General features: G+C 32.4%; 1 non-coding gene across 1 annotated transcript; it reads right to left on the bottom strand.

Annotated features, from left to right (window-relative positions):
- Window positions 1-977: 977 nt before the first annotated feature.
- LOC139856673 (small nucleolar RNA R71) lies at window positions 978-1,084 on the bottom strand. The gene has a single exon (XR_011762139.1). It is a non-coding gene; the product is annotated as a small nucleolar RNA R71 (small nucleolar RNA).
- Between the last annotated feature and the right edge of the window lie 21,885 nt (window positions 1,085-22,969).

The raw sequence follows: 22,969 nt of genomic DNA, 5'->3' as shown, positions 1-22,969 counted from the left end.
AGCTAGTGATGCTAGTAACACATTTAATATATACACTTCTAACATCTAACAACATTTAATCATCCAAAACCCAAGATTAAACACACCCATTTGACAAGTTCATGCTAGTTACTCAAAACAACAAAATCAAACATACAAATCATATATTCATGTTAGACTTGAGCCATAGACACTAATTAACACTTTTATAAGTTAAAAACATCAAGAACAAAGAATCTAGTGATTTTAGAAAGTTACCCAAACTTGATGAAATCGGTATGGAATCGAAGAGGAAGTTGCAAGGATTCCAAATATGTAATTTGTTTTGCAAAACACTTGCTAGATTGGATTTAGGTGATGATTCTTTGTTTGAAAGTTGAGAGAAAAGTTGAAGTAGTAAAAGAGAGAAAGAGGAGAAATGAATGGAGGAGAAGGCTTGTTGACTAGTTGACCTAGTCAAGTCTTTTGCCTCTTAGCAAATTTAGTCCCTCAAGTTCAAAAGCGGGTGCGTGAATTACCTAAACGAAATATTTTAAAACGCGTATTAACGGAGGATGTTATAATTATATAACGGACTTTTAAATAGTTAAACGGAAAGTAAACGGAAAAAGGCGGGATGTTACAATGGAACCTCAAAGTATGGAGGATCGAATGAGAGCTATACGCTCGGGCCAAGGTCACGCCATTATTCAGCCAGATGTTAATGCGTCAGATTTTGAAATCAAAGGACAAATCCTACACATGGTCACCAATCAGTGCCAATTTAGTGGTACAACAAAAGAAGATCCAAACGAACATCTTCGAACTTTTAATAGGATTTGTAATCTATTTAAAATCCGAGAAGTTGAGGATGAAACTATTTATCTTATGTTGTTCCCATGGACTTTAAAAGGAGAAGCCAAAGATTGGTTATAATCGTTACCTGAAGGAGCGATTGATACATGGGATGTTTTAGTTGAGAATTTCTTCAAATGTTCTTTCTGGCATCTAAAGCCGTGAGACTTCAAGGAGAAATTGCCACGTTCATGCAAAAGCCAAATGAAACATTATATGAGGCATGGACAAGATTCGGAAGGATGTTGAGAGGATGTCCTCAACACGGTTTAGATACTTTTCAAATAGTGCAAATCTTCTATAAAGGTCTCGACGTCACCACACTAAAAGACATCGACACAGCAGGTGGTGTTCCATTATGAAGAAAACCGCTACCGAAGCTCACAAGATAATTGATAATACAGCGTCCCACTCTCATGAGTGGTAACAGGAAAAAGATATATTTCATTCATCTAAAACGGCTAGATCCGATTCTAGCCATGACTTTGATTCCGTTTTCGCAAAAATAGATGCTTTCGAGAGACGAATGGAAAAGATGAATAAAGATATTCACGCAACACGAATCAGTTGTGAGCAATGCGGTGGACCACACTTAACGAAAGATTGTCACATTGAGCAAATGATGGAACAATGTGAGAATGTTTCCTACATGAACCAAAGTCCGGGAAATAATTATCAAAATAATTATCAACCGCCAAGGCCAAACATCAATAGAAATCAAAACATTCTTTACAATTCAAATGGACCCAACAATAACTCGTACAACCAACAAGGTCCGAATAACCAACCAACTCAAAACAACACTTTCAATCAATAAAGACCTGGCTTGTATAAACCACCACAACAAACTGAAGAGAAAAAGTCAAATCCGGAAGAAATGATGGCAAGGTTAATGGAATCTCAAACACAATTTATTACATCTCAAACCCAAAAAAATGAGACGTTTGATCAGTCATTAAGAACTCAACAAGCTTCCATTTTGAATCTAGAAAAACACGTAGGTACTCTTGCTAGCATGATGAGTGAGAGGGAACAAGGAAAGTACCGAGTAATACTGAATTAAATCCTCAGAATGATAATGTTAATATGGTATCAACGAATTCTGAAAAACCAGCATAAGAAGATGGGAAGGTTTTCGATGTGAGTAACAATGTAGAAGTTACAACACCACCACCACCACCCGAGTATGTAAAGCCAGTGGTGGCACCATACAGACCACCCATCCCATTTCCAAGAAAAGGAGTTGAGTATGAGCAAGTGATAGGTAGTAAAGTTTGTGATACCATTGGAAAGAAGGAGAAGAAGAATAAGAAAGTGCAAGAAATAAAAACCATAGAAGTAAACCTGATGAAGACAGTTCCACCAAAACTTCCACCCAGGTTGGGTAATCCGGGTGAATTTATTGTTCCTTGTCTTCTTATTGATTGTGTCATGTATGATGCACTAGCAGATTTAGGTGCAAGTGTTAGTGTTATGCCTTTTTCATTATATAAGAGATTAGGAGTAGGTGAGTTAAGTCCAACGGAGATGAGTGTTCGACTCTTTGATCAAACCATTAGGCACCCAGTTGGAATTGCTGACAACCTACCCGTTCAAGTAGGTAATTTAACCTTTCTAGTCGAATTTATTGTCATTGACATAGAAGAGGACTCAAACATTCCTCTAATTTTAGTTCGACCATTCTTAGTGTCCACCGGGGCATTATTTGATGTAAGAGAGGGTAGAATGACACTTAGTGATGGTGACAAATCGGTCACCTTTTTGATTCGAAAGTCTAAATCTCCACCAACCAAAATCGTTGAACCAATAAAAACGATTGATAAGAACCATGTTGTTTTACCAACTCCAACGGTAGTGCTAAACAATAATAAAACGCCTAAGTGTGGGGAAGATGAAGTAACACCTAATGATGACTTGATAACAAAGAACCCCGTTGTTGATATAAAATTAAATGACCCCGTTATTAACAGTTCAATGAAGAAACTTTATAAACGGGTTTACGATGCTAGAATTAAGGGGAACTTTAAGTTATGTAACCGGTTAGTATCCAATTTGTAGCCTAAAGAAAAGGCGAAACTAGTTGAATTTGTGGATAATACAGAAGAAGCCGGCCACTGGCTTAAAGCAAAAGTCATAGATATGCAATTTGATTATGGTCCAAGAGAAATTGATGATGAAGTTAATCACAATTTCGACACCACAGCTACCTAAGTGTGGGGAGATTCAAATGTTCTAAAAAGAAAATGTTGTCTAGAGTTAGTTGTTCTGTTCTCGTGTAGTTTCGAGAATGGAATCTGATTGGTCTTTTCCACTAGCAGATACTAAAGAACTAGTTTTCTCCCCCCATTCTGAATTTTTTTCCAATTGTAGGTTTTGTATGAAATTAATACGCTTTTTAAATTTAAGTTTTGTGTGAATTTAAAAATAAAATTTACTTTATTTCATTAAGTTAAAAAAATGATTTCTAAAATTTGTCGTGAGTTAAAGACTAGGTCATGGAACCGAAATTGCTTTACTCGAGGGCGGGGCAAAAAATTTTATTATCATTATTTTAATATTATTGATCTAAAGTATGCCAAAAAAAAAAAATTGTAGTTTATCTTATGTAAAACAGGGTAAAACAGCGCACTTTCAAAGACTGATATTAAGTTCAGCAAAAGCTACTAATTTTAACTATAAGACGCAAAACACATGTGAAATTACAACAAAAGGAATGAACGATGAGGCGCACCATCTATCATTCGACGAGCTTAGTAATTACAAACTGGATATTTTTAATCACTTTTCTACACTAATCACCCTCATGAATTTATAATTATAGTCCGATTTCATGAAAATGAGGGCATTGCATGATCTCAAGTGTGGGGAAGGGTTATAAATTCTCTCGGGTTTGCACTTGGTTTATTTGCCAAATTTTGTGAAAATTTGAAAAAATTTCAACTAAATGAATTCAAAATCATGTTTATACATATTTATGAACGATAAAAACTAAGTGTTAATACCGAAATTATCGTTACCTCGGAAAGGACATAAATTGAGAAACAACCTAAAATGCTTGAATTCATTTAAAATGGAAAAGAGGAAAATAAAAAGGCAAAGAAAGAAATAAATAAAAGCCAAGTGTGGGGAGAATGTACCAAGTTATTCAATTAAAAACTATCTATCACATGTTTCTGTAAAGTTATTGCAGGTGCTTCTGTTTTGGACTAAATTAACTGTTTTACCCAGTTTATTGTAATACATTTGAAAGAAAAGATGGATCTACACGATGAATTAATTCTATCATTGAAAGGAAGTAAAGTCTTCCGAAAAAGAAATGCGCTTCTTGATTTCGATCAGGAAGTTGTCATCCAGACCAGCTGTAGGTTGACGAAAAATCTAGAAAAGTCATCTCTAAAATCAGCAGGAAATCCACGGACCTCAACATCAAACAGGGTCGCCATGTAGTCAGTCTTATCCTAACCATGAGAGTATCTGTCTCGTAAAATAGGGAGGGTGCCGTGCAAATTAGCTTGATAAGACTAGTGAATCAGACCCCCAGAAAGGATCATCTCCTTAAAGATTAAAAATCAGCATTTAAGCCTGATATTACTCAATCCTTGAGATTGACTTTAAAGATTGAGAATTACAAACTCATGGAATTCAATGATATCTAAACTCGAGCTTGAACGAGAAAATATTTTGATCAAATTAAAATCGATTTGTTTTCTGAAAATCTATTTTCAATGCGTTCATTACCATTGAACGTAAAATCCTAAGAATTCATCGGAATTCATTAGGTCACCTGAACCAAATCGTGTGTCAACCGTAAGAACGGTGGTTGCATAGCATGGTCAAAGACAGGACCTTGTGCCAGACCGAAAAATTATAGGGTGATCTTTACTATTTCTCCTACAAAGGATAGTAATTGCATCCGACACGTTGTAGACCATGAACATCTGCATGTCATGAGACATTGCCTTAACAGTTGCTTGTTCATCGCTTTCCTTTACAACCGGACGGTAGTTTACCGAAAGGTAATATACGGAGCAAGTATACTGGACATGTGCTTTTCTAATACAAGGTTAGCAAGTGGGTGACACAAAATAGCAAGTTTTGAACTAAAATTTTAAAATATGAAACCAACAAAACCCACAAACATTTTGCAAACACCGGTGAAGGGTTATTCCGGAAAACTTATCTAGGGTAAAAGCTAGAATGAAATTTCAAAAGATCAAATGTTTTCATAAAGATACAATTTCCTTAAAGGATCTAAATTTTCATAGTCATGTGGGACTGTAAACCACATCGTTACTATCATTGTTCATACCGCTGTATCAAAATCACTGATGTATAAAGTATGAGAACAAAAAAGTGATTAAAGTGAAGTGTGATTTAATTTCAAAGTTTTGTATTGCTTGAGGACAAGCAACGTTCAAGTGTGGGGATATTTGATAGTGCTCCAAATGAACATATAAGTCACAATATCATCCCAATATGTAAAGTTTTTAGTTGTAATTATTCTATTTTTAAGTTGTAATCGTTTAAATAAATAAATGTGAAGACGAAGCACGAAGATTAAAGAATTGAAGAAAAAGTGCCAATAAAGCTTGAAAAGTGCCACTAAAGCTATAGTGCACTCAAAAGTGCCACTAAAAGTGAGTTAAAGGCTTGCGCGGATTTTGGGAATTAAGGAAAATAATTTTTTGTGCAAATTACAAGTTGCGAAACATAAAGTACAAGATATCTAAGCATGCGAAAAGGCGTTAAAAAATCTGGAACCGAGACATAAACCGAGCATCAACGCGCGAGTCAACGGACCTATAATTACAAGTCAACATTGCACAAGAATATAATATAATATATATATAATTATATAAAATTATATATATTATATTATATATATACTAAATAATCGAGCCGTCCATGTTTTGAATCAAAAATATCTGCACCCAGCTGGCCATGGGATCGCATGGCCTGGAAGAACAAATTACATGCGATCGCATGGAGTGAAATTCCTGGCCAAGTCTATAAATTGCAACATTTTTCGGACGAGTTTACACACTCTTTCACTCTTCTTCCTCTGTAATACAAATAATATATTTATATTTATAATATTAAGTTTAATATAAGATTAATAATAATTGGGTTATTGTAAGAAATGTTTTACGGGTTTTAAAGTCGGAACTCTGTCCGTGTAACACTACGCGATTAATAACCACTGTAAGCTATGTTCTTCCTTTTTAAATTAATGTCTCGTAACTAAGTTATTATTATACTTATTTAAGTCGAAGTAATCGTGATGTTGGACTAAATATTAAGACGGGGTTATTGGATTTTGTACCATAATTCGGGTTTGGACAAAAGACCGACACTTGTGACATTGGACTATGGACTATTAATAGATGGAGGGTATTGTCTAATCGAATGAAAAATCATTAGAATCTGTCGAACCTATCTTCAAATTAGTTAATCTAATAATTATTAAATGATTATGCATGTCCTATTTAGTGACGTCTATAAGACATCTTTTACGATCATTTAATTAATTATTCGGGTTGGGTAATTGATTATTCAAACTGATCAAGTGGGTTAATTAATGTTCATATCTTATTAAAACAGGAGTGGATTACATATAAGGGTAATTGGTGTAATTGTTAACAAAGTATTAAAACCTTAGATTACACGCAGTCGATAACCTAGTGTAATTATTAACAAAGTATTAAAACCTTGTTACAGTTTAAATCCCTAATTAGTTGGAATATTTGACTTCGGGAATAAGGTTAATTTGTCGAGCATTTTATAATTATGACCGATGAACTATTATGGACAAAAACCAGATAGGTTTCAAATAAATCCAGGACAAAGGACAATTAACCAAGAGTAATGAATTAAAATCAAAACGTCAAACATCATGATTACAGAAGTTTAAATAAGCATAATACTTTTATTTCATATTTCATCGTACTTTTATTTACTATCATTTTAATTACTGCAATTTACTTTATCACAATTTAAATTCTGTCATTTATATTATCGTCATTTATCTTTACGCTTAAAATATAAAATCGACAAACCGATCATTAAACGGTAAACCCCCCTTTTATAATAATAATATTACTATATATAATTATATATATTTTGTATAAATATATTTTTATAAAAATATAGTACGTAATCACTAGCTCCCTGTGGAATGAACCGAACTTACTAAAAACTACACTACTCTACGATTAGGTACACTGCCTATAAGTGTTGTAGTACGGTTTAGGTATATCACATCCATAAATTAATTAAGACTTGTGAATTTATAACGTATATCATAATAAATATAATAGTATTTTGTACACCTCCGCTGCACATATCACATATGCACATAACTAAAGGTGATGGTAGACATCATGACATAAATATACAAGTTCACTAATCTACACTTACTCTAGCAAAAGGCCAAAATCAAATAAAGCCTAAAATGGAAAACATAAACTACACGGTTAGGACCACGGTCGACCGCATGTCAGACCGTGGAGACTTGTACCCAGATTTATGAAATCAGGGTTGCACGGTCGACTCCACTATTGACCGTGGATCGATCGTAGAAGCTTCTGTTCCAAAAACCATCGGTTTTGGTTCGACTACTTCAGGGCATCTACAATTCATGAAACCTGTTCAAACATGCTTAGGATAGTTGCCTCCTTCATTCCTAAAGGAGTTTTGGTCACTAGAACACTAATCTTGGTTAATCACACCTAATGACACATTAATGATGATTAAGCCTTAATTAAGGAAAACACATAAGTGTTTTAGGAAAACATGTACATCTAAAATGTATCTAGACATTCTTAGGGTGGTCACCAAGTTCCAACCAAGAATTGCTCCTTCCATGTACATGTGTTGGATATTAATGTATACTTATATATTAATCTTGCAAATGCCACTTTGCAAGTAAAACTTACGTAGCCTTAGCTTAATGCTATGTTATCACTACATATTTAATTCTAAATTATTTAGTGATCTCTTGTTGGTCATTACATAAATATTACTTGACTACTTGCCATTAATACATGTGTGTTATTTGACTATGTGGTAAGTGCTAAATGCTAAGTAGTTATTTAATATGTGTATGTATGAACCATGTCTTGCTGTGTGTTACAAGTTAGATTCCACCAACTAGTATTTGGACTACTTCATTATATGCTTGTGCTACTTTGGATAATGCTTAAAATGTCATAATCTAGTGATCTTAAAAGACAATGAATAATTAACACACATAGGTTTTCTTAAGTCTAAAATTAAGCTTATGAATATGTTTAAACTTGATTAACTTGATGTCTTGCAACATGCTTAATTGTAACTTGCTTAATTTGTCAAGACATCATTATCACACTTAATTAATTACAAACAAGTTCAAATTTGAATACTAGCATGCTTTATGATTAAAGTGGGTTTGTGTCATCAATGACATGTTGACCAACCAATAGAGATTTAACAAATGTGTTAATTACAAATAAAAGATTATGAGAAAATTGAGATTGCCTCAAATAATTATCATGACTTGCATCCAAGAATGTTAGACTTTCTACTTTATGCATGATAAGTCACTATCAAGGCAATACATCCAAGGTAAATGGACATTTAATGCATATAGTGCTTGTATAGGATGTTGGGTATCTTTTGGAGGTGTTAAATGAAGTAAAGTGTCCAAAGAGTGATGTCCAAAACTGATTCAAATGGCTATACAATGGATAGGTTTTTTGGATTGGACTGCGTGTGATCGACCCACGGTCGACCATGGTCAAAGCCGCAGAACTGGCTAACTTTTTTATCTCTCCATAAAAATAGCAAGGCTTGGAGAACTTTGAAGACTTGGACCTCTTGCATGCTACAACTCAAAATCATCAGAGAATCACAAGAACATAACATTCATACATATGTTTGTGATTAGCTATAGAAGTTTTATAATATCATAGATTATAAAAAGGGGTGTTTGTAAACTTACTTTCAAATTCTTATCTTTGTGAGTTTACATAGTGTTGTATTAATCCTTTGAATTATCTTAGGATTGTCATCACTGAAAAAGAGAGAATCTTTGTACTTTGTAATTTGAAGCATATGCTAGCTTAGCTATCATCTTCCTTAAAGGGAACTAGGGAGTTGATTAATCTCATTGGAGATTAATACTTGTCCAATGTGACGACCCGGAAATTTCAGACTAAATTTAAACTTAATCTTTATATGTTTCCGACACGATAAGCAAAGTCTGTAATATTGAAATCTCAAAAACTTTGAACTGTGTTCATGTATTCATTTACCCTTCGACTGCTTTCGAAGATTCATGAACAATTAATTATAAATAGATAGGGGTGTAAATATATAAGTGGTAATTAGAATTACAATTTGAAGTATTATATGTTGTTGCTATTAAAATTAAATTGTGTAAAAAATAAAAATAAAAATAAGATATTATAATAATTATTATTTAAAACATAGCTATATATAAATAATGTATATTAAAAATAAATATCAAATATTATTATTGTATTATTAATATTATTACATTATATTCTCCTTGATTGAATGTGATGGAATGTATAACCGAATTGAAATTTTTGAATTAAAGTTCATGGAACTCTCTACATATGAACTCGTTGAATTAATATTATAAGTATTATTTTGTAACTGTACCTAATTGATTAAGCTTTGGATATTACTAGATATGATTCCGTGTCTAATTGATTATTATTGCATTACTGTTTATGTCTGCATTCAATCTATCCTATCTACTTTATATCTTTATATACCTTTTATAATATACATATATATACTTATAAAAACAATTCACATGGGACAAACGATTAGTGGGATTTCCCTGACTCACAAGTCACATCTTGCCCACTTCAACTTGTCCACTCTTTACTAAATTGTTTCCATTTTCTTCTATTATGATTCGATATTAGATTGGATTAGGGCGTGTTCTATATTTAAATATATAGATGATTGATGATGGAAACTTATAACAATCTGGGACTATTATATTTTTATTCTTTCTTCTTTTACTCAACATGAACGAGATTTAAATTGTTGTTAAAGTAACAATTGATTCCTGAATGAGCGAAGCCATGAAACCGAATATTATATACATACTTATGCTTATAGACAAAAAGATCCACACTTTCTTTCTTTCTATTTTTTTTTTCAATTAAACCCACACCCCCATCAATAATCACGGATTAATTCTATTTTGTGCAACTAATCAATCACCTTTAACTTTTATGATAACTACTAGCGTGCATCTTCTTCCATTCAATAACCATCACCAAGAACTCCTCTTTCTTCCTGATTGTGTCTCAATCACCAACAACACCACCATCTTGCTCTCTTCTATCTCTTCCTCTCCTTTCGTGAAACTCCATTAACAACCTTACATCTGCCACCATCATAACCATAAACCACCACATATATCATTATTATTTTTTTAAGAAACCCATCATCAAACCAAAACCCATCGTGATCACAGCTGCAAACCTGCTGCACCTTATTTTATTTTTCTGGTTGCTAACCCAACAAACCATCATCAATGTTTGCTAGTTCCCTTTTCCTTGCTGCTACTATTTCTGTTAAACGTTGCTGCAGCCGTTCACCATTAAGATCACCATAAACCGCCATCTTATACCATCCTAATACCACCATCTTTCATCATTTACTAGATCATAATACATCACCACCTGCTGCTGTGATGTTGTTGTTCACTAGTGCTGTTGCAATTATCATATATATCTGTTCCACTCGATTACTACCACTGATGCACGATGATATATAGTAAGTAACAAATTAATAGGGACGATGATATTATGATCATGATTGAAGTTATGCGTTTTCTGTTTCTTCTTTAAAGATATTGCTGTAGAAGATTAAAACACGAATAAAAATTATGATGGCGATTTGAATGAAGACAATAATAACCTAATAAGAGATGAGGTGTTTTGTTGTCCCTGTTCATTTAACCACTTAAACCCATCACCAAAATTAATCTGACCACTTCTCTTTACGGTTCATAATCGCCACCACTGTAATCGACCACTTGAAAACCATGAAAACCGAACCCACCATCAATCAACAACTTGGTTCAGCTACTATCTTGATTACAACAAACTACTACTACTGCTTCTCTTTAACCTAATGCTGTACGAACCTGTTCATAACCAAAGAACTCATCAAACCCACTAATAATACCATTATTTACTACTCTTGTTCAATCACATATGAGTACAGAATACATAATAGAGGGATGAAGGAATTAAATGAATAATTAATGAACCGATTACTTACCTAAATCAATTTAATAACCAATTTAGTGATCGATTGATGAGGGATGACGATGAACGATGATGAAGATGACAATGGAAGATGGAGGAGGATGATACTGTAAATATGGTATCGATGAAGATCAAGTGACGGCTGCTAGTTTTGTTCATACTCCGATCACCCAACATCATCGAAGGCCTCTGTAAATCTTCGATCTACCATATTTATTTCGTTCCTGTTCCTGATTTCCTTTACACCGAATTATAGCTGCAAAAACCTAATTCGTGATATCCTTTAAACCTACATTTTTTTTGTCGATTAATATTACCACTTGTCACTTGGGTTTCAAACACTCTTGGGCTTCCTGATCTAATAATCAAATAAGAGGTTTATGTGTGTTGGACTATGATTGTTGGGCTTATGCTTTGGATATTCTAATTGGGCTGAGACAGTTAGAACGGGTTAAATGGTTTTGGGTCCGTAGTTTAATTAGAAAAATGATTTGGCTCAGCTGGTATGGTTTGGTGTCATGGTAGCGGGAGGTTGCGGGTTCGAGTCCCGACTATGGCGGTTTATTTCTTTTTAAGCCTTTAAAGGTAGTTTTCATATTTATATTTATTATTAGTATTATTATGATTACGATTATTATTATTATTGGCATTAATTATTGATATTATTTTTATGTTAACATAAGGACTATGATTAATATTACTATTATTTTTGTTATTAAGTAGTACCATTAAGTATTATTAGTATTATTAGTATTAATTTCATAAATATTAGTATCGTTATCACCTTATAAATATTAGTATTAGTATTAGTATTATTATTATTATTATTATTATTATTATTATTATTATTATTATTATTATTATTATTATTATTATTATTATTATTATTATTATTATTATTATTATTATAATTATTAACTTAAGTATTATTAATATGATTGTCATCTTTATCACTAAAACTATATTATTATTAGTACATCATTTTTACTACTAGTATCATTATCATTATTATTATCATTACTATTAATATTACTAAAATTATTATTATTATCTATATTGTTATATTTAATACTATCAATACCATCAAATACAACTTTTATTATTAGTATTATTAATATTATTTTACCAAATAAGTATGTTGTATATAAAAATATACCTAGCAGTAATATTACATATATGTATGTATTAAACATATTAATAGTTTTTATATAAATACTTATATATAACAATTAGGTAGTTTTAATATAATGTTAATCAAACATATATATTAATTTGACTATATAAATACTAATCAAATTACATAGATACACAAACTAAATATATATAAAATATAATGAAAAGATATATGATATGAATTTGTTCAACTACGATTATATATTTTAATATATATACGAATGATATAGGTTCATGAATCCGAGGCCAACCCTGCATTGTTCAGTTCCGTCGTATGAATATTTTTAATACAAAATATTGTAGAGTGAGTTTCATTTGCCTTTTTACCCTTTATATTTTTGGGCTGAGAATACATGCGCAATTTTTTATAAATGTTTTAAGAAATAGACACAAGTAATTGAAACTACATTATATGGGTGAATGATCGAAGCCGAATATGCCCCTTTTGCTTGGTAACCTAAGAATTAGTAAACCGATCTACTAATTGACGCGAATCCTAAAGATAGATCTATTGGGCCTAACGAACCCCATCTAAAGTACCGGATGTTTTAGTACTTCGATGTTGTTTTATCTTGTCCGAAGGATTTCCCGGAATGATAGGGGATATTCTTATATGCATCTTGTTAATGTCGGTTACCAGGTGTTCACCATATGAATGATATTTTTGTCTCTATGCATGGGACGTATATTTATGAGAACTGGAAATGAAATTCTCGTGGTCTATTAAAATGATGAAAATGATCGTTTATGATAAACTAATGAACTCACCAACCTTTTGGTTGACACTTTAAAGCATGTTTATTCTCATGTATGAAAGAAATCTTCCGCTGTGCATTTGCTCATTTTAAGGATATTACTTGGAGTCATTCATGAAATATTTCAAAAGACGTTGCATTCGAGTCGTCGAGTTCATCAAGATTATTACTAAGTCAATTATAGTTGGATATATTATGAAATGGTATGCATGACGTCAACTTTCGATGAAATGAAAGTTTGTCTTTTAAAAATGAATGCAAAGTTTGTAAAATGTATCATATAGAGGTCAAGTACCTCACGATATAACCAAATGTAATGTATTCGTCCAGATGCATTAGGATGGGTCTTTCAGTTGGTATCAGAGCGGTGGTCTTAGCGAACCAGGTCTTGCATTAGTGTGTCTAACTGATAGTTGTTTAGATGCATTAGTGGGTCTGGACTTCGACCGTGTCTGCATGTCAAAAGTTTTCCTTATCATTTAGTGTCGAAAATTATTTGTTTATCATCCTTAAAGTCTAGACACGTCTTACTGCCTCTATTGCATAGACAGTGTATAGATAAATTCATACCTTAGTGTATCTGTTATTGTTACCTTTGCCTGATAGCTTCCGTAGATTCCTCCGTAACTTATGGGATTTTAGTATTATATATGCATATGTAAATTATGTATTTTAGGGTGCTAATCTACATCCTATAATCTATTTTTATTGAAAACCCTTCATCTGATCGTACGATATGGATCCTTCAACAAGTTCGAGTTCATCAGACTCCGACAACTATTCCGACATGGATGTTCACCTAAGCTCTGAAACCAGCATCACCAGAATGAATCAACCAATCATCCATCCCCAATTCATCTGATGGGTGCGTAGTCGACTTAATCAATGGAAACAAGAAGAAGGTGATCCCTTCCACCAACTGAATTCACCTCTTGACGATGAATCCGAAGCGCTTACCGGCGAACCTGTTCGAGACACCATTTTCTCTCTCATTTCCAGAGTATCCCGTCACGATTATATACTATCTCATATTCTAGATCTTATTTATCCACTCGTCCGAACCGACAATCACCCCGGTGTAATAGAAGAAGTCAACGAGCTTCGCGCTCGGGTAGTGACTTTGGAGAATATGGTGCAAAGATTACAAGCACCAGCGGCAACACCAACAGCAACATCCGCATCCTACACCTCGACATCACAATCTGTACCTCGAGCATCAACGTCATACGCACCATAGATACCAAGGAGTACCAACAACAATGAACGATGAAGTATTAAATCATAACTTCACTGAAGAAATATTCTGCGAAGAATATGTGGTTTCTAAAAGTTTTAGAGATTATTTATTCTAGCTCAAACCGAAAATCAAATGATTTTAATATCATATTGACTCATTAAATCCATAATTACCTCTGAAGAAAATATATATGTATATATATTTTCATAAAGATTGTAATTGAAAATTCTTTCGTACAAACTGTTAATGATGAAAATATTTTAACGGGTAGGTAATACCCGAGGAATATTTAGATTTCACATTAATAAGTTACATTGTATATTCTTCGAATCTGATTCAACAGTCATTTACTATCCTACTTACATTCACAAGATATACGAATCAGTTTACCACAAAATAACCATTTTCATTCAATTTCATATTTGGATTTTGACCTATCAGAATCCAACAAGTGGCATAATGAAGAAAACATTGGACAAAAATAAAAATTTGTTAGAAACAAACAATTTAACTATGAGAAGAATGTTGATAAGAATCCACGCTAACTGTTCCTAGCTAACTGTTCCTAGCTAACTGTTAATTCTGTATTACATTTTAATTATCACAATTTATTTATCGCAATTTATTTATCGCAATTTATTTTATCGCAATTTTAATTCTCGTAATTTTATTTATTGTCATTTAATTTCTGTTATTTATTTTACGCACTTTATTTATCGTCATTTAAATACTGTTATTTACGCATTTAAATATCGGGACACGTATATAAGGTTTTGATATATCATATCGACGCATCTATATATATTATTTGGAATAACCATAGATACTCTATATGCTGTAATGATCGAGTTCGCTATACAGGGTTGAGGTTGATTCTATAATAATATATATACTTTGAGTTATGATCGAGTCTGAGACATGTACACGGGTCACGATACGTATTAATTAATTTAAATATTATATATTAAATTATATATGAATTATTGGACTGTTACTGTGGACTATCGACTGTGGACTAATAACATTGGACAATTAAAATGAATTAAAATATTGATTATAACATATGAAACTAAATATTTCTTCAAGTTTTCCACTTGATCTCATCTTAACCCTCATTTGTATCTTGACGATTACAATCTGCGTTCAAACCTTTCATGATTCTTGAAAACACCTCAATCGAGAGGATGAACCAACCGCATTTCATCTACAAAAAGAAAGATTGACGCGTATAGTTATGCACCTAAAAACTCTCGGAAACTGAGTAAACGTTTAACGCGTAGCTATGCTAATTCCTTTAGCGTTATTATTACCGAAAATAACTTTACAATCTCTTTCCAAATTAGTCAATTTTGTCACAGCTCTAGCAAGTCAACTTTGACCTTTCATTCGAACCAACCTTATTATAACCTTGATATATATGCATGCTCTTTTATTGTTACCAGGGAACCTTTTATATTCCACCATAGTACCATCAGCGTTTAATCATCTAAAAACACAATTCTCCTGAAACCACCTCGAATTGATAACTGATGATTCAAATATAGTAGCATTAAATGCAGAGGAAACAGAAACATTGTAGATGGTCTAAATGGCCAAAAGTTTGATGATAAAGAAGGGAGTGTTAGGAACGCTCGATAGAAAATTTGGTACTGAAAAACAGATTGAGCAAACCATGAAGGAGACCAAGGCCAAATACAAAGACCATACCATATATTCAAAGAAACCAGGTAATTCTGGATCCGATGAAATCTTCAACGAATATCTTTCTCCGTACTCATGTTAAAATCTTGCGAAAAATCTTTCTTCATCAACCATCGAACTTAGAAATTCCAAAATATCATCATAAATATCTTCGATATTTCTGAAGATATTTTCATAAATATCCTCGTCCGAAATTATTTATCTCTTCGTGCTATCTATATTACATCATAAAGGAAACTACTTTAGTTTCTAAATTTCTTTAAAATTCGAGTTTGAATTATGAGTGATTTTGAAGTAGTGTTGGAAATTGATGCATGAATTAGTATAATATAATGACACTTGATCAACGTGATTATATTACAGTAAGTCATGCGGAGTTTCTAATGAAACATGATGATTCACAAACCATAACGTCATCATGTGCCATGTTACACGACTCTTACATTCTACCTAATCTCCAAACATATTAAGATCATATCTTATTAATAACTCTATTTTTCCAGGATATTCTGGTAATTTGACAAATCAATATAATGCCATTACAAGTTCCTTCTTAAAACGTTAACTATGTTCATTCCGAATTTCATATCTACAAATTCTGGACCATTATTCGCTTGACTTAAAGTCGGGAAGAGAAAACAAAAGCATGGAGTTCCGAAATATAAGGGAGAATATAAAGCCCAATAACAACACATAAATTACAAACCGTGCATATCAATACGTATTGCCACGTAAAGGCACGGGAGAATTAAAAACATTATAACCCCAAGGTAATAGTAAAACTAAATAAAATCCTCCGGTGGTAGATGAAAGAGAAGAATGACAGATATGAAAGTTAAAAGTATATCAAGGATCAGGACGGGATGGAGCATATTGACGAATGTTTTAAAGTATGATTTAAGGGGGAAAGAATAGAAGGTGTGAGTTGTAAGGAAACGAAGGGGGTGGATTTATAGTGGAATATCTGACAAAGCAATCGAAACAGATTATTGTATTTAACCAAGGAAGATTTTATTTTCTTTAATTATCGAATAACCAAATCTTATTACGAAGATTTTCTCTAAATCCCTTGAATTCCGGAAATCAATCGTGACTACGTCACTAGTTAAGTCGAACATGCATTTACTCATTTCACTCTTTTGTAATAGCTTCACTCATACTCTTCGCGTACTCGAATTGTTTTATCCATATTACTCAATGATGATAAAACTCTATTGATCAACTCATATTCGTCATGAAAACATTTTTATTGTTAGCCATGACCACCTCACTCAAATTTCGGGACGAAATTTCTTTAACAGGTAGGTACTATGATGACCCGGAAATTTCCGACTAAATTTAAACTTAATCTTTATATGTTTCCGACACGATAAGCAAAGTCTGTAATATTGAAATCTCAAAAACTTTGAACTGTGTTCATGTATTCATTTACCCTTCGACTGCTCTCGACGATTCACAAACAATTAATTGTAAATAGATAGGTGTGTATATATATAAGTGGTAATTAGAATTATAATTTGAAGTATTATATGTTGTTGCTATTAAAATTAAATTATGTAAAAAATAAAAATAAAAATAAGATATTATAATAATTATTATTTAAAACATAGCTATATATAAATAATGTATATTAAAAATAAATATTAAATATTATTATTGTATTATTAATATTATTACATTATATTCTCCTTGATTGAATGTGATGGAATGTATAACCGAATTGAAATTTTTGAATTAAAGTTCATGGCACTCTCTACATATGAACTCGTTGAATTAATATTATAAGTATTATTTTGTAACTGTACCAAATTGATTAAACTTTGGATATTACTAGATATGATACTGTGTCTAATTGATTATTATTGCATTACTGTTTATGTCTGCATTCAATCTATCCTATCTACTTTATATCATTATATACCTTTTATAATATACATATATATACTTATAAAAACAATTCATATGGGACAAACGATTAGTGGGATTTCCCTGACTCACAAGTCACATCTTGCCCACTTCAACTTGTCCACTCTTTACTAAATTTTTTCCATTTTCTTCTATTATGATTCGATATTAGATTGGATTAGGGTGTGTTCTATATTTAAATATATAGATGATTGATGATGGAAACTTATAACAATCTGGGACTATTATATTTGTATTCTTTCTTCTTTTACTCAACATGCACGAGATTTAAATTGTTGTTAAAGTAACAATTGATTCCTGAATGAGCGAAGCCATGAAACCGAATATTATATACATACTTATGCTTATCGACAAAAAGATCCACACTTTCTTTCTTTCCATTTTTTTTTCAATTAAACCCCACACCCCCATCAATAATCACGGATTAATTCTATTTTGTGCAACTAATCAATCACCTTTAACTTTTATGATAACTACTAGCTTGCATCTTCTTCCATTCAATAACCATCACCAAGAACTCCTCTTTCTTCCTGATTGTGTATCGATCACCAACAACACCACCACCTTGCTCTCTTCTATCTCTTCCTCTCCTTTCATGAAACTCCATCAACAACCTTACATCTGCCACTGTGATGACCCGGAAATTTCTGACCAAATTTAAACTTAATCTTTTTATGATTTAATGTTTCCGACATGATAAGCAATGAATTTTGACAAGTTTTAAAACTTATGAAAATGATTTTTTTTATATAACGGTTGACCATCCTGTTTGTACAACGATTCACGAACGTTATAACATGTATTATATACATATTTTAATAAATATAAGAGTTTTCGATATATACGGAATCATGCGAATAATATTTATATACGAAATGATTAAAAATTTACTATTAAACGATGCTATTTCAAATTAAAATTTTTACGTATTAAGTCATTTTATTTTTATGATATAATTTTTGTATTTTTTTTAAGAAACGAAGTTAAATTAATAATGTACAATTTGTAAAGCACAACGTACAACGTGTAGCTTAAATAGTTGAATTTAAATTAATTCATTTACTATTCACATAAAAACGACATGATAGAAATTATTAATTATAAGTTACATAGAATACCCCTGAAGTATTTAATAAATACGACTTTTTAAAATTTAATATTCGATTTACGTATTATATTAATATATATAATACGTCGACAAACAACGAGACAACGGTTTATGAGCTGGATCCTCCAGCCATGCGATCGCATGGCCAAGGAGGCTAAACCCCATGCGATCGCATGGGGTACTTTTTCAGGTATGATTGCTATAAATTGCAGTTTTTGGCTCGAGATAATCACACACATACACAAATATAGATATACTCCGTAATATTATTTATTATTATTATTATTATTATTATTATTATTATTATTATTATTATTATTATTATTATTATTATTATTATTATTAAGATTATGATTAATCTTATTATTTTTATTATTAGTGTTATTATTTTTGCGATACAAAAATAATAATGTACATAAAATATTACGACGGGGTGCTGTCCAAGTAATTTTCAAAACGTGTTTCCAAGCGAGCTAGAGCTAAGGAAAATATGGGTTATTGCCAAGGAAATTATGGGTAATGTTCGAGGGTATTTTGTGAATCAAACCTCGTGTTTATCATCTCCGATGCGTCTACGTGCTTTTCTACAATATTGTATATCAATATTAAACAGTGAGTTTCATAAGATCCCTTTTACTCTCTACATTTTTGGGCTGAGAATACATGCAAATGCTTTATTAACCGATATACAATATTTATATGCGTGAGTTTATAGTCTCCCTTTTTAAATACTTTAAATATTTTTGGGCTGAGAATACATGCAATTTATTTTAAACGCAATAAGACACAAGTACATACTAAATTCTACACTGAGTTAAACCGAAAATCCCTTAGCTTTGGTAACTAGTAGCTGCCAGTACATAGGATATGGACTGGTGGGCGCGAATAATTGTATATGGATCCATAGGGCTTGACATCCCCATCCGAGCTAGAGCGCTAGCCTTTTAACGGACGTATGTTATTTGAGTTTAAGACACGTTGGTTTGCGCGTATTAAAACGAATGGGGTAATTATCACTATAGCGTTAAGTTTAGTTACCAGGGTGCTCTGTTATGTAGAATCTATTGATAAACGTTTCTGGATGAAACAACTGAAATCTTGTGATCCACCTTTATATACAGATTATGAGCAACATTAAAACTATGAACTCACCAACCTTTGTGTTGACACTTGTTAGCATGTTTATTCTCAGGTTTCCTAGAAGTCTTCCGCTGTTTGCTTAGATGTTAAACAAGCTATGTGCATGGAGTCTTACATGACATATTTTTCAAGGAGACGTTGCATTTACCAAATCATCACCATGTATCTTATTATGACTGCATTGTCAACAGAAATGATGTTGTAAACTATTATATACGGTGAATGTCTATATGTAGAAATCATCAGATGTCGAAAACCTTTGATTTAAATATTCATTTATGGTGTGCCTTTTCAAAAGAATGCAATGTTTACAAAACGTATCATATAGAGGTCAAATACCTCGCAATGAAATCAATGAATGACGTGTTCGTCCATATGGATTTGGAGCGATCGTCACAGTTGGTATCAGAGCGTTGGTCCTAGCGAATCAGGTCTTGCATGAATGTGTCTAACTGATAGTTGTTAAGATGCATTAGTAAGTCTGGACTTCGACCGTGTCTGCAAGTTAAAAGTTTTGCTTATCATTACTTGTCGAAAATTACATGCTTATCATTCTTAAGTCTAGACACGTTTTCCTGCATTTATTGCATAAATAGTGTATAGACAAAAATTCATATCTTAGCGTATCTGTTACTGTAAACTTTTCCTGATATCTTCCGAAAATTTCTCCGTGATTTATGGAATTTGGTATTATATATACATATGTAAATTATGTATTGAAGAATACCAAACTAAATTCTATAATCTAATTCATATCAAAAATCATCTCCCTATTTATACAAGATGGATCCCGTATCTAGTTCAAACTCTGACAGCTATTCCGATATGGATATTCACCTGAATTCCGAAGATAGTGTAACCGGAATGGATCAACCAATTAGCCATCATCTATTCTGGATGAATTGGGGATGGGTTCGTAGCCTACTTAATTATTGGAGACAAGAAGAAGGCGATCCATTTCACCCACCACATTGCCCTCTTGGCGAAGAACCTGAAGCACTTACTGGCGAACCTGTTCGAGACACCATTTTCTCTCTCATTTCCAGAGTATCTCGTCACGATAATATACTATCTCAAATTCTGGATCTTATTCATCCGCTCGTCCGAACCGCCAATCATCCCGGTGTAGTAGAAGAAGTCAACGAGCTTCGTGCTCGGGTAGTGGCTTTGGAGAATATGGTGCAAAGGTTACAAACACCAGCAGCATCACCGGCATTAACAGTACCACCACCAACAACATCCGCATCGCAAACCTCAACTTCACAATCTGTTCCACGAGCATCAACGTCATACGCACTGTAGTTACCAAGAAATACCAGCAACAATAACCGATGAAGTATTAACTCATTTCCCCTGAAGAAATTTTATGTATATTTAATATATATGAATTTTGAAATCAAAATAAATCTTTTCGTACTAAGCTATTACATGTGAATCTTAACTGGTAGGTACTACTCGGTTAGTTCATATTACTAATATGCAATGATGTACATCCTTCCTTAACAACTTAACCATTGTTAACTACAATCTTTGTTTCAACTTAATGAATTCCATTTCATAATAAACCAAGTGTATTATTCAATTACATAATTGATTTTACATTTTCATTTTCGATATACTCGAAACTTCCCAGAAAACATCATTTTTACCTTGCGAAGTTAGCAAGAGTTCCATAAGCACCAACATGATTCACTGAGGAAATATCAATAAAACTGAATAACGAAGTATTGATTACATTAGTAAAATACTCCACGAAGATTATGAAATCTTTAATGTTTTAGAGATTATTCATTTCTAATCCAACAAAAAAAAAATTAAATGAGCTTAATATGATATTAACTCATCAAATCTGTGTTACATCTGAAGAAAATATACATACATATTTTTTCATAAAGACGGTAATAAAAATTCTTTTGTACAAAGTATTAATTGTGAAATCTTTAACGGGTAGGTAATACCCGGGAAATATATAAGTTCGCAATTAATATGTTACACTGTACATTCTTCAACTTTGATTCAAAAATTATTAACAATGCTCACAACGATATACAATCATTTTCATACAAATTCAATTACATATTCTGATATTGACGGATCAGAATCTAAGTCATAACTCTGAACCTGTGACATCATTCTTAGATCTCTACATCTTTCAAATCTATACTTTGACTTCAAAAATGTGAAAGATCCTTTAGCATTGTTATTACTGAAAATAATCTTGCCATCCTTTTCAAAGTATCCAGTTTTATCACACTTTCAACCAGTCAACTTTGACTTTTCAGATTAACCTTATTGTAACCTTGACATATACGTTTTTGTTACCGGGGAACCTTTTATGTTCCACCACATTAGCAGTAAATTTACCAACAACTTCATTGATCCTTGACCTTCCGAAAAATCCTTATACTCATTGAAACCCTATCATGTACTCATCCACATCTTATAACGGTAATTGCCATACCAACTACCGGGAATTAGCAATCAGTATTTTGAATCTTGCAGCATTTTCTACGACAACAGTTATATATGGATAACATCTATCTTCTAGACTTACATACTTCGAAGGTGAAGTTTCGGAAAAACATCCCAAACTATGAACTAGTTCTCTGAAATTGGAACAATGCTGATGAAGCAGCAAAAATGGTAAACGACTTTAACAGTCAAAAGTTTGATGATAAATAATAGTATGGTGGTAAAGCTGAGAAAAAGAGAAGGTTTGGAACTGAAAAACGGATTGAGCAGACCATGAAGGAGGCTGTGGACAAATCACGAAGACTAAATCTACCTTCAAAGAATCCAAATGATTCAGTATCTGCTGAAG

The sequence above is a fragment of the Rutidosis leptorrhynchoides genome, chromosome 6 (genome assembly GCF_046630445.1).
Source record: "Rutidosis leptorrhynchoides isolate AG116_Rl617_1_P2 chromosome 6, CSIRO_AGI_Rlap_v1, whole genome shotgun sequence".
In the NCBI taxonomy this organism is placed as follows: domain Eukaryota; kingdom Viridiplantae; phylum Streptophyta; class Magnoliopsida; order Asterales; family Asteraceae; genus Rutidosis; species Rutidosis leptorrhynchoides.
This window is presented reverse-complemented; position numbering and strand designations above follow the sequence as displayed.